This window comes from Hemitrygon akajei, chromosome 3 (genome assembly GCF_048418815.1).
Source record: "Hemitrygon akajei chromosome 3, sHemAka1.3, whole genome shotgun sequence".
Taxonomy (NCBI): domain Eukaryota; kingdom Metazoa; phylum Chordata; class Chondrichthyes; order Myliobatiformes; family Dasyatidae; genus Hemitrygon; species Hemitrygon akajei.
Window position 1 is genome coordinate 174,210,417 of NC_133126.1, and position 12,513 is coordinate 174,222,929.

Consider the following 12,513-nt stretch of genomic DNA (forward strand, 5'->3'; position numbering starts at 1 on the left):
CCCCCTAGCTGTCAGTCTGTGGTTTTGTATTGCCATGTGCTCCTGTCTCCACTCCTGCTCTACTCTGGCCCCTGTATCACTGAGTCCTCCGTCTCCCATCTGCTTCTCATTATTACCTGTATTGCTGCCACCTGTGTCTCATTGTGCTCCACCTATCACCTGTCTCTCTGTTTATTGCTCAGTGTATTTCAGTGCTGTGTTTCCACCTGTTGGTTGCCAGATTATGCTAGTGAATTTTCCTGAGCCTTTCCAGCATTCATATATATACTCTGCCTGTCTGAATATTGATTCTGCCTGTTTTCTGATTTTGGTTTTTGGACTCTCTGGATGGTTTGATCTCTGCCTGAACTTTGACGCTGCCTTTGAATTTGGGATTTGGGATTTTGGAATTTGTTACTCCATTAATATCACGGTGTGCACAGTACTGGCCCTGCTCCAGTGTACTGACAACAACATAGACATTGGTCTTGATGACTTGATAAAACAAGCTGCAAGGTGCACTGGTGCTCCAATGTCAACGCTCTTCCCACAAAAGTCATGAACTTGAAAAACTGGGTGATGATGACTTGGGACCTACAAAAGCTTTGTGAGCTCTTTGCTGAAGAAGGAAACATTAGGTGTACTGAACAGACAGTTCAATGATAGTAGAAAATGATGTGTGCTAATTATCTCACATAAAATTGAAAAAACAAAAAAAAGTTGTAAAATCCACTCACAAAGAAGAGAAAATCTGCAAATATTGGAAATCCGAGCAACACACACAAATGCTGGAGGAACTCACCAGGCCAGGCAGCATCTTGGCCTAGCCTGCTGAATTCCTCCAGCATTTTGTGTGTTGTGTGTGTAAAATCTACTATCAGTTCATGGGAAAACAAATTCATATTTTAATTATTTTTACAATACTGTCCCATAAGACTATAAGATATAGGAGCAGAATAATGTCGTTTGGCTCATCAAGTCTGCTCCACCATTTCATCATGGTTTTTCCAATTTTCCTCTCAGCCCTAATCTCCTGCCTTCTCCCTGTATCCTTTCGTGCCCTGATCAATCAAGAATCTATCTACCTCTGTCTTAAGCATATGTAAAGACTTGGCCTCCACGGCTGCGTGGGGCAACAAATTCCACCGATTCGCCACTCATCATCTTTGTTCTAAAAGGATGCCACTCTATTCTGAGTTGTGTCCTCTGGTGCTAAACTGTCCCACCATAGGAAAGATCCTCTCCACATCTATTTTACTGAGGCCTTTCAACATTCAATAGTTTAACTAACTCCCAGGAATTACTTGAGCGACAACAATGAAGCCTTATTGTCAATGTTGTCCTGGAGAGACAGGATTTCTACCATGGAGGCACCCAAACATGAGAAAATCTTCAGATGCTGTAAATCCAGAAGCAACACACACAAAATGCTGGAAGAGCTCAGCAGATCAGGCAGCATCTATGGAAAAGAGTACACAGTAAACGTTTTGGGATGAGCCCCTTCTCCAGGGCGCAGCAGCCTAATTAATGGTTCCAACTCGTTAACCTTTTAGCTGAACTTTTCCCGGACCTGTGTGATCGGCTCCCCATTCTGCACTTCCCTACTTCAGCATGGGCGCAGTCACCCTCCACAGCGCGGCCATGGCTGTGCCACTCCGATTCATGTGGTACCTGATACCAGCAGCTCTGGATTCTCATGGATTCTGCCTAGTTCATCATGGGTAAAGCCCTCCCAACCGTTGAGCACATTTACATGAAACATTGTCATAGAAAAGCAGCATCCATCATCAGAGATCCTCACCTCCCAGGCCATACTCTTCCCTTCCTGCTGCCATCAAGTAGAAGGGACTTGTACCAGCAGATTCTAGCCCTCAACCATCAGGCTCTTAAACAAAATGAGATAACTACATTTGCCCATCCATTGAGATGTTTCCTCAAACAATGATCTCACTTTAAGGATTCTTTATCTCTCATTATCTCATGTTCTTGTTATTTATTGCTATTATATTTGCATTTGCAGTTTGTTGTCTTCTGCACTCTGATCGATCTTTTATTGATCCTGTTGTAGTTACTATTCTATAGATTTGCTGAGTATGCCCGCAGGAAAATGAATCTCAGGGTTGCATATGGTGACATATATGAACTCTGATAATGATATTTACTTTGACTTTGAACTTTAAGGTGTTTCTACGTGGGAACCATAAACAGTGGTTGCATGGGAACATTTGTGGGCTGGGCCCAAGCACAACCTTGTCCTTTTGTTGGTTGTTGACGCAGAACAATGCATTTCACTGTATGGTTCGATGTACGTGTGAACCTTGCACTATTTTAGTACCTGCTTTCAGACTTTTGTATCTTCTGATCGATGGGAGACTAGGTTGGGTGGGTTGGGTGACTGCTTTTCTGAGGTAGTGAGAAGAGCCTATAGAGAGAGGCTGGTTTCCACGCTGAGCTGTATCAACGAACCTCTGCTCTTTCATGCGGTTGGCACTCCAAGCCTGGGTGCACCCAGGTGGAATGCTTACAATAAAAATAAATTGGTGAGGGTTGATGGAGATATGACTAATTTCTTTAGCATCCTGAGGAAGTAGGTGCATTGGTGAGCCATTTTGGTGTGACATGAATTAATTGGACTGGGACAGGCTTTTTGTGATGTTCACTCCTAGGGATGGGAAACTCTCAATCCTTGATGTAAACAGGAACATTTGCACCCCTCAAACCACACCTCCCCCCCATTGATGACCAGTTCTTTTGTCTTGTTGACTTTGAGGGAAAGATCATTGTCTTGACAGCATGTTACTAAAATCTCTGTCTTCTTCCTGTACTCTGACTCATTGTTATTTGAGATACGGCCCACTATCATCTACAAACCTATAGATGAAGTTGGAGCAGAATCTGGCAGACAGTAGAGTAGGGGGCTCCAGACATAACCTAGTGGGGCACCAGTGTGAGAATAACCACGGTGGAAGTGTTGCTGCCTATCCTTAATGGCCGCAGGAAGTCACGTATCTATGTGTTGAGTTCACGGTCTCAAAGTTTGCTTGGAATTATCATAGTGAAGGAGCAGCTGTCATCAATAATCCATGATCCAATATGCCTATTACAAATCCAACCAACACTAACCCCAATTTCGGTAGTCACTGTGGGAAAACATATAGTGTAGGGTAACGTAATTGGGATAAATTAATTTAATTCACAATGACTAAAATTGAGTTGGGGTTTCTTAAGAATTTCAAAAGAATCTTAAGAAAGAAATTAGAAAAGCTAAAAGAAGATATGAGGTTGCTTTGGCAAGTAAGGTGAAAATAAATCCAAAGGGTTTCTACAGTTATATTAATAGCAAAAGGATAGTGAGGGACAAAATTGGTCCTTTAGAGTATCAGAGTGGACAGCTATGTGTGGAGCCAAAAGCGATGGGGGAGATTTTGAACAATTTCTTTTCTTCGGTATTCACTAAGGAGAAGGATATTGAATTGTGTAAGGTAAGGGAAACAAGTAGGGTAGTTATAGAAACTATGATGATTGAAGAAGAGGAAATACTGGCGCTTTTAAAGAATATAAAAGTGGATAAGTCTCCAGATCCTGACAGGATATTCCCTAGGACCTTGAGGGAAGTTAGTGTAGAAATAGCAGGGACTCTGACAGAAATATTTCAAATGTCATTAGAAACGGGGATGGTGCCGGAGGATTGGCATATTGCTCATGTGGGTCCATTGTTTGAAAAGGGTTCTAAGAGTAAACCTAGCAATTATTGGCCTGTAAGTTTGACGTCAGTGGTGGGTAAATTAATGGAAAATATTCTCAGAGATGGTATACATAATTATCTGGATAGACAGGGTCTGATTAGGAACAGTCAACATGGATTTGTGTGTGGAAGGTCATGTTTGACAAATCTTATTAATTCTTTGAAGAGTTTACGAGGAAAGTTGACGAGGGTAAAGCAGTGGATGTTGTCTATCTGGACTTCAGTAAGGCCTTTGACAAGGTTCCACATGAAAGGTTAGTTAGGAAGGTTCAGCGACAGGTTACTATCGATGCAATGCTCCTCAGACAGGATGAAGAGGTCAATACTCCCCAATGCCATTAGGCTTTACAATTCTACCGCCAGGACTTAAGAACTTTTTAAAAGCTATTATTAATGCTTTTTGAGATAGTGATTTAGATGCATATCATATTTTTTACTGAGTTAAGTATTGTATGTAATTAGTTTTGCTACAACAAGTGTATGGGACATTGGAAAAAAAGTTGAATTTCCCCATGGGGATGAATAAAGTATCTATCTATCTATCTATCTATCTATCTATCTATCAATCATTAGGTATTAATATTGAAGTAGTAAAATGGATTCAACAGTGGCTGGATGGGAGATGCCAGAGAGTAGTGGTGGATAACTGTTTGTCAGGTTGGAGGCCGGTGACTAATGGTGTGCCTCAGAGATCTGCACTGGGTCCAATGTTGTTTGTCATATACATTAATGATCCGGATGATGGGGTGGTAAATTGGATTAGTAAGTATGCAAATGATACTAAGATAGGTGGCATTGTGAATAATGAAGTAGGTTTTCAAAGCTTGCAGAGAGATTTAGGCCAGTTAGAAGAGTGGGCTGAAAGATGGCAGATGGAGTTTAATGCTATTAACTGTGAGGTGCTACATTTTGGTAGGACTAATCAAAATAGGACATACATGGTAAATGGTAGGGCATTGAGGAATGCAGTAGAACAGAGTGATCTAGGAATAATGGTGCATAGTTCCCTGAAGGTGGAATCTCATGTGGATGGGTGGTGAAGAAAGCTTTTGGTATGCTGGCCTTTATAAATCAGAGCATTGAGTATAGGAGTTGTGATGCAATGTTAAAATTGTACAAGGCATTGGTGAGGCCAATTTTGGAGTATTGCGTACAGTTCTGGTCACTGAATTATAGGAAAGATGTCAACAAAATAGAGAGAGTACAGAGGAGATTTACTAGAATGTTACCTGGGTTTCAGCACCTAAGTTACAGGGAAAGGTTGAACAAGTTAGGTTTTTATTCTTTGGAGTGTAGAAGGTTGAGGGGGGACTTGATAAAGGTATTTAAAATTATGAGGGGGATAGATAGAGTTGATGTGGATAGGCTTTTTCCATTGAGAGTAGGGGAGACTAAAACAAGAAGACATGAGTTGAGAGTTAGGGGGTAAAAGTTTAGGGGTAACACGAGGGGTAACTTCTTTACTCAGAGAGTGGTAGCTGTGTGGAACGAGCTTCCAGTAGAAGTGATAGAGGCAGGTTCGATATTGTCATTTAAAAAAAATTGGATAGGTATATGGAGAGGAAAGGAATGGAGGGTTATGGGCTGAGTGCAGGTTGGTGGGACTAGGTGAGAGTAAGCGTTTGGCACGGACTGGAAGGGCCAAGATGGCCTGTTTCCATGCTGTAATTGTTATATGATTTCATTTTAAGATGCTGGTTTTACGAAACGTTTTAGCACGCTTTTTGTGTTGGTTTCAGAATTCAATTAAATGTGTTACGAATTTCATTAAATATAAAACGCCTCACTTTGTTTTATGTGCAAAAACCGACAGTGGTGACCCCGATGCTCTACAATGATTTTGTAGTTACTGAACATGTTGGTCAACTGCCGGAATTGCTGGAGCAAAATGCCATCGCTTGGCAAAATGCCATTCAAACCTAGGCCTGGTTCGCTCTGCGAGAAATCTCCGCTGACAATACCAAATATCTCTATGTGGTAGCATGGCTCAACAATCCGACAAACATCGCTGAAAACTCACCTTTTACAGATTTTTGGACCATTGGAGTCTGAGCCCACCAAACAGTTGCTCTCCATGCCCGGTCTTGGCGATGGTAAGCCTTCGAAGCTAATGCACCACATGCTGTCTCTCCTGGGAAATCACCACCCTGTTTTATTTTTAAAGAACGCTTCATGCGGTCTGATCCATATTGTACAGCCTTCACTAATGCACCTATGAAGGACAATCGGGAGCTTGCTAAAATGGCTGATAGTCTACACTAAGCCAGGCAGAGGTGCATAATTCCTTTTCCTTTCCCTACCTTAATAAGCCCGGTCAGCAAGCCCCCAATAGCGGCTGCAAAACAGACAATGCCGGACTTGTGTTTTTACCACACTCGCTTTGGTACAAATGCTAGAAAGGGCCAATTGCCTTGTGGCTTCAACAGTGGCAGCGCATCAGGACATCAGAAGTCTGTGAACACCGTGGGATCCAGCTTCCAGGGACGTCCCCTGTTCATTATGGACACCCTTTCAAGGTGATGGTTCCTGTGTGACACAAGTGCTCAGATGAGTGTGCTGCCAGCATCGACTATTGATCTGAAGGCAAAGAGCGATGAAACCTCACTGGAGGCCACCAATGGCAGCAAGATCCAGGTTTACAGCAGCAGGACCTGGAATTATGAGACACAACAGGTGACACTCCGGTTCAGTGGGTGACATTACACGTGGGACTTCATCCTGGCTAAAGTGGCTAGACCTCTGCTCAGTGCAGATTTCCTTTGCCCAAGGACTGTCAGTTGATCCTAAGAACTGCTGGCTTATGGATTTTTGGATCGTTACCCTGCTCCCCCATTAAACTCCCCGCAACGACTCTGTCAAACGCATGCACCACCCCATGGGAGTTCACTAGACTGCTGGCAGATTCCCAAACCTCACTAAGCCCATATTCTCCACTACAGTCACAAAACATGGGCTTGAACACCACGTTCCCATAACTGGCCCACCAGTCCATGCCCGAGCGTGTAGACCGACACAGAAAAGCTGGTGACCACGAAGTCTGGGTTTGCCAACGTGGAAAGACTTGGCATTGAATGCCAGTCGAATAGCCCCTGGGCTTCGCCCCTCCATGTGGGCCCTAAGTCCGATGGGGGTTGCTGCCCATGTGGTGATTACCAATGTCTTAACGAGGTTAAGGCATAATCACCCTACGATGATTACTCGGTAGGGTGGCCATTTCCTAATTTCCAAAAAGGAGGACGTTGCATACGTGGTCATAGGTTACTCTGTGTATATATATATATATATATATACACACATACACATACAGTTTGTTACAATTTGTTACAAAAAAATGTTATTTTATTAATAAAATTTAAACTGTATTGCCAAAACAACAAATGCAAACAGATTAGTTTAGTTATCACTTTAGTTATTTTATTAAATAAAAATTCTAACATGATACTTTTTTTTGCCTATATAAATCCAGCAAAATCCTTGCTATTTCATCATTAATCTGTGATCTTCTGTCACAGCCCTTTTTCCTATTCAATGATACATTATTATTGATACAATAGTACATACATGCATTCTTACAGTATAAATAAAGAACTGAAAGAAATTAATATCATTTTTAATACTGCTGAAGCAGATATGCTAACCAAATTAACTTACTTCACAAACTAAAGGACTACTTGGGGCTACCATGGACTGCCAGATATGGAGGCCCTTTACTTGCCATCTCCGGGAGTTTTCTGTTGGCCAGGAGTTTTTTGTATATGGCTGGGCATTCGTCTGAGAAATTGTTACATATTTGGAGCTCTGCTTTGTCTGAGGTCATCACTGAAAAAAACTCATTCTGTGTGAGCATTGCTGCATGGAATAGAGAAGATATAAACACTCACCTTCTTCAGGTTTGTAAAAGAGACCTCAGATTTACTGAACAGCTTGAGATAACGTTCTTCACTATGGCTATCTCCCATCTCAGGAGTATTGATAATTGCCTCCACAGTCCCAAACTCTTCATATAATTCATCCATATCAATATCTTGACTTTGACTGCATCACAGAATTCTCCAAAAGGTATGGCACTTGTTAGGCTCAATTTTGACACTTTGTTATGAAAGCTGTTTTCAGAGAAGTCATACCTGTCACTTAAGTACTTTATGATTCTTTCATAGAAAACAATGAAGTCTGCTTCACATTTCTTAGACACATCAGGGGTAAGCTGGCTAAGCTTGGTGTTCACTGCAAAGCCAAAAAAAGCCCTTCACTCTTCTCTCAAGTTTGCTTTTCAGTTCAGCTATTAGCTTAGATACTGAAATTATGCTGAATGACTTGGCTTCTAGTCTGAGAACAATTTAAGAGTGTGACTGAGGAAGAAGAAATAGATCTCTGATGATTCACAGGCATTTCCTTCATCTCCAAAGCACTTCCACAGTACCTTGGGGCACTCCTCCTCACCTAGACTCTGAAAATAACTTTTTAGGACTTCCCAGCACTTAAGTATTCTGTCAATAGATGGCAAAAGAGAGAGTCATCTAGTCACAACATGCCGTAATAGATTACAATTATCAACACCCACAAATTCACAGAATTCCTTTAACTGTGCTGTTCTTTTAGCTGAGATGCTGAAATGGTTGCACAATATTTTCAACATCAATTTCCGGTTTTCCTGCAGCAAATCTTGTTGCATTGTACAAAATATGGGCCAGACAATTTGCAGCGATAATGTTCTTTCCAGCCATTTTCAGTTTTTGATAAACACTGTTGTGTTTTCCATGGTTTACACTTGCATTGTCAGCAGTGTATGCAGAGACACTTTTATCAGATCCAGACCTGACCTCTCTAGTTTAACCAGTAGCTGATTTGTTATGTCCTCTGATGATTCATTGTTATCACTGTAAAAGTCAGGTAACACATGTTGCACTCCCTTCTCAAAATATCTCATTTGTTTGAAGCATCAGTTGCTACTGAAAAGGGCAGGCCATGTTCTTTGACATATTCCACATGCTTTTGTACAGAATACAGTGCTAGAATATCTTCACACAGAGTTTTTGCTTTAGTTTTCCCACCTTTCACTATCAATGAGTCACTGTATATTTCCTTGTCAACTTTTACTCCACAATCAACACTTTTCAGTATGACTGATGATGCTTCACAGCATGATACACTTTACACGGTTCTGCAGCCAAGATTTTGTCATCTTGAGTTGATCAAGCTAGGGAGAAAAATGATAACAATGATGACGTACCAGCAGTATGAGTGTTAACTTTATGTTCATCTGTGGTAGCGTGTCGTTCAACTGCACTTTTTCCCTTACTGCCAATCTCCACGGCACAACGGCATAGTGTACAAAAAACATGAAAGGCACCTTTTCTGCTTTTAGCGATAAATCCAAATTCTTTGGCCCATTCATGGTTAAGTACAGTCTTTCTTTTCGGCATTTCTTTAGGGGCAAGAACAAAAAAAGTCAACCCCTCTCCACTGCGGCAGCGGCCTTGGGCAGACTGACCCTCTGGGACGTGACTCATACGCTGCGGCTCGTCGGCAGCGTTGAGAACGGCAACTACATATAATAAAAATACGTTGACAGTTGTTATAGCTTTCAGTTCCCACTGTTTAAGTATATCTGAGGTAATTTATATAAGTTTTTTAGTTAGACCTGAAAAAGGAGGGCAAAAGAACGTCCGGCTCGAGGTGGTGCCGAACGGAGGACAGAGTGTTCAAAAGCCGGACGTCTGGCCTCCCTATTACCGTACTCAGTCCCACACATCCAAGACTTTTCGGCACGTTTAGCGTTTATCCCAATACGGGTTGATTATTAACCCTGCTAAGTGCCAGTTTGGGTTGTCAACCATTGACTTCCTCGGCCATCGCATCTCAGCAGAAGGTGCGAAACCTCTCCCATCCATCAAAAGTAGTCGCTAGTATGGATTTCCCATCGCTCCGCACTACTAAAAACTACAGGGGTTTTTAGCTATGGTAAATTTCTACCGCCACTCCATGCTGCAAGCTGCTGAACTTGTGCTTCCCCTGTATCGTGCACCTAAAGGCAGTACCCCTAATCACGTGTTTGACAGGTCAGCGCATTTGATTACTACCAAACGAGCTCTTGCTAACGCGATCGTACTGCCGCATCCACTCGCCAGCGCACCCATAGTCATTATGACCGATGCTTCAGACTATCCTGTGGGTGCTGTGCTTGAACAGTTGGTCGGGATCAGCCTTCTTCAGTCAGCAGCTCCATCCCCCCGAAAGGAAACACATCAAGTTAGACCGTGAGGTTCTCGCGCTCTATTTGGCTGTCTGCCATTTTCTTCTAGACAGTCTCCCTCTCACAGCGATCATTGACCGCAAACACTTTGTGCACCCGATGGCCAAAACATCAGATCCTTGGTCTACATACAGCAACACCAACTGGCCTCCATGTCTGACTTCACAAAGGCTATGCAGCATATCAAGGGGAAAAATAATGCTGTGGCTGATTGCCTCTCACGGCCAGCCATTGAGGCTGGGATTGGGATTGTTTATGTGGGTATGGCAGCTGACCAAGTTACTGACCCAGTTCGTTTGGCACAGCCTCGGAAAGTACGATGTGATTGGACTGCAGCCTGTGTGGAGTGGCAGTGGTCGGAAATTAACCGTCATGGTCAGGCGCCATTGGCACCTTTTGAGGTTTTTGAGCAATGGTTTGACCATGTCAACGTGGACATTGTTGGTCCTCTTCCCCCCCCCCTCCCACCTCCCCTGTGGTTTCATGCACTTTCTTACTATGTTGTACTATGCCACTAGGTAGCCATATGTTGTCCCTCTAGCATCGACAACAACCACTGACGTGTCTTGGACATTCATCACCTGGATTGCTCATTTGGCACCCCATCTGATATTTCCTCTGATCGCAGTCGTAAATTCATATCAGACTTCCAGGCTGTGATGGCCCAGAAGCTTGACGTATCACCGGCAGACCAAAGGTCTATGTGGGCAGTTTCGCCGCTCCTTAACAGGCTGCTCGGAGCACTTCCCTGACCCGATGAGTGTTGGCACGATTGCCTTCCATGGTCCTGCTGGGGCTCAGAACTGCTGCAGAAGATGTTCTGCAGTCATCCATGGAAGAGTTAGTATTCCGGCAGTCGTTACAAGTTTCAGCTGATCTAATTCCTGCTGCTACAACTACCTAGTTGGCCTCTCAACAGCATTCCACCCTCCTCAGTAAATTCAATTCCTTTTCACTCATTCCTAGCTCCCAACATGGCATACAACACCCTTGAGTTCCTGTTGACCTACATTCCACCTCGTTTGTTCTCGTCCACTACGAAGCACATCAACACCCCCTTCGGCTCCTTATGATGGCTCGTTCCACATTTTGGAACTTTTATCATAGATAAGAGGGGTAAACCTGAATGTACTTTGGTAGATCGCCTTAAACTGGCCCACCAAGTACTCTGCTGCAGTGGCCTTGGAGTCACAATGTGACCATGAATATGTCTAAACACCTCAGGATGAGCCAGAGGCACCCGCTGTTCTTCTACTCATAGAACTTAGGACCTGAACCGGGTGGCTCGGTCGTGCTCCAGACAGGCTCACAATACCAGTTTTAGTGAATTCTGGCGGGGGGCTTGTGTAGGGTAACGTAACTGAGGGAAATGTACATAATTCACAACCACCGACATTGAATTTCACTTTAAAAGGTTGGTCTGACATAGTGACGTTAGTATGAAAGGTTTTTTTTAGCTTTGATAGGTGTGCAACATTATGAAGGGTTGTTACAAGATGCATTCAGTTGCGCCAGCTTCGGAGGTTGTGATGCTCTAACTTTCTGGAGTACGGAGAGCTGGCATGGCCCCTTTAGGATTCAGGACTGTACCACTAATTGACAATTGAGTATTTAAAGAGCACCAGAATGAAGTCTCAATGCTCAATCATAAGCCCAACTAGAGATATTGTCCAGCATTTTATTTATGCTCAGTTCGCATTCCAGCTTTATACTGTGTCTCGATCCTTCCCTCTGATACCCCAGCATTTGGATCCTAACCATCCTTGTTAAGATCTCTCCTAACGTAGATAAGATAAATACGAGTAGGCTTTTTTCCACTGCCAATGGGTGAGACTACAACTAGAGGCCTTAGGTTGAGGGTGAAAGGTGAAATATGGAAGGGGAACATGAGGAGGAACATATTCACTCATAGGATGGTGGGAGTGTGGGACGAGCTGCCAGCAGTAGTAACGGATGCAGATTTGAAATCAACATTTAAGAGAACTTTGGATAAGTATATGGATGGGGGAGGGGGGGCACATATGGAGGGTCATGATCCAGGTAGAGCTTGATGGGACTGGGCTGAATAACAGTTTGGCATGGACTAGATGGGCCTAATGGCCTGTTTTGTGCTGTACTGCTCTATGACTCTGTATGTGGATGCATCACAGCTTGCTATGACAACTGCATTTTTCTGGACCACAAGAAACTGCAGAGGGTGGTGAACACAGCTCAGCACAGAAACCAGCCTCCCCTCCATGGATTCTTTGTGCTGCCTCAGTAAAGTAGCCAGAATAATCAGAGACCCCACCCATCCCAGTCACCCATTCAGCAAAACATACAGAAGTCTGAAAGCTTGTACCACCAGGCTTAAGGACAGCTTCCATCTCGCTGTTTTAAGACAATTAAATGTTTCCCTAGTACAATAAGATGGACTCTTGACTTCACAGTCCACCTTGTCACCTTATTGTTACTGTGCACTGCATTTTGTCTGTAGCTGATAGAATTTATTCTTCATTTTGTTACTGTTTTATGTTGTACTATCTCAGTGTACTGG

The 12,513-nt window shown here is 43.1% G+C and overlaps 1 pseudogene; it reads right to left on the minus strand.

Annotated features, from left to right (window-relative positions):
• The window catches only part of LOC140725648 (D-beta-hydroxybutyrate dehydrogenase, mitochondrial-like), a 47,129-nt pseudogene extending 37,917 nt beyond the window's left edge, over positions 1–9,212 (minus strand).
• Between the last annotated feature and the right edge of the window lie 3,301 nt (positions 9,213–12,513).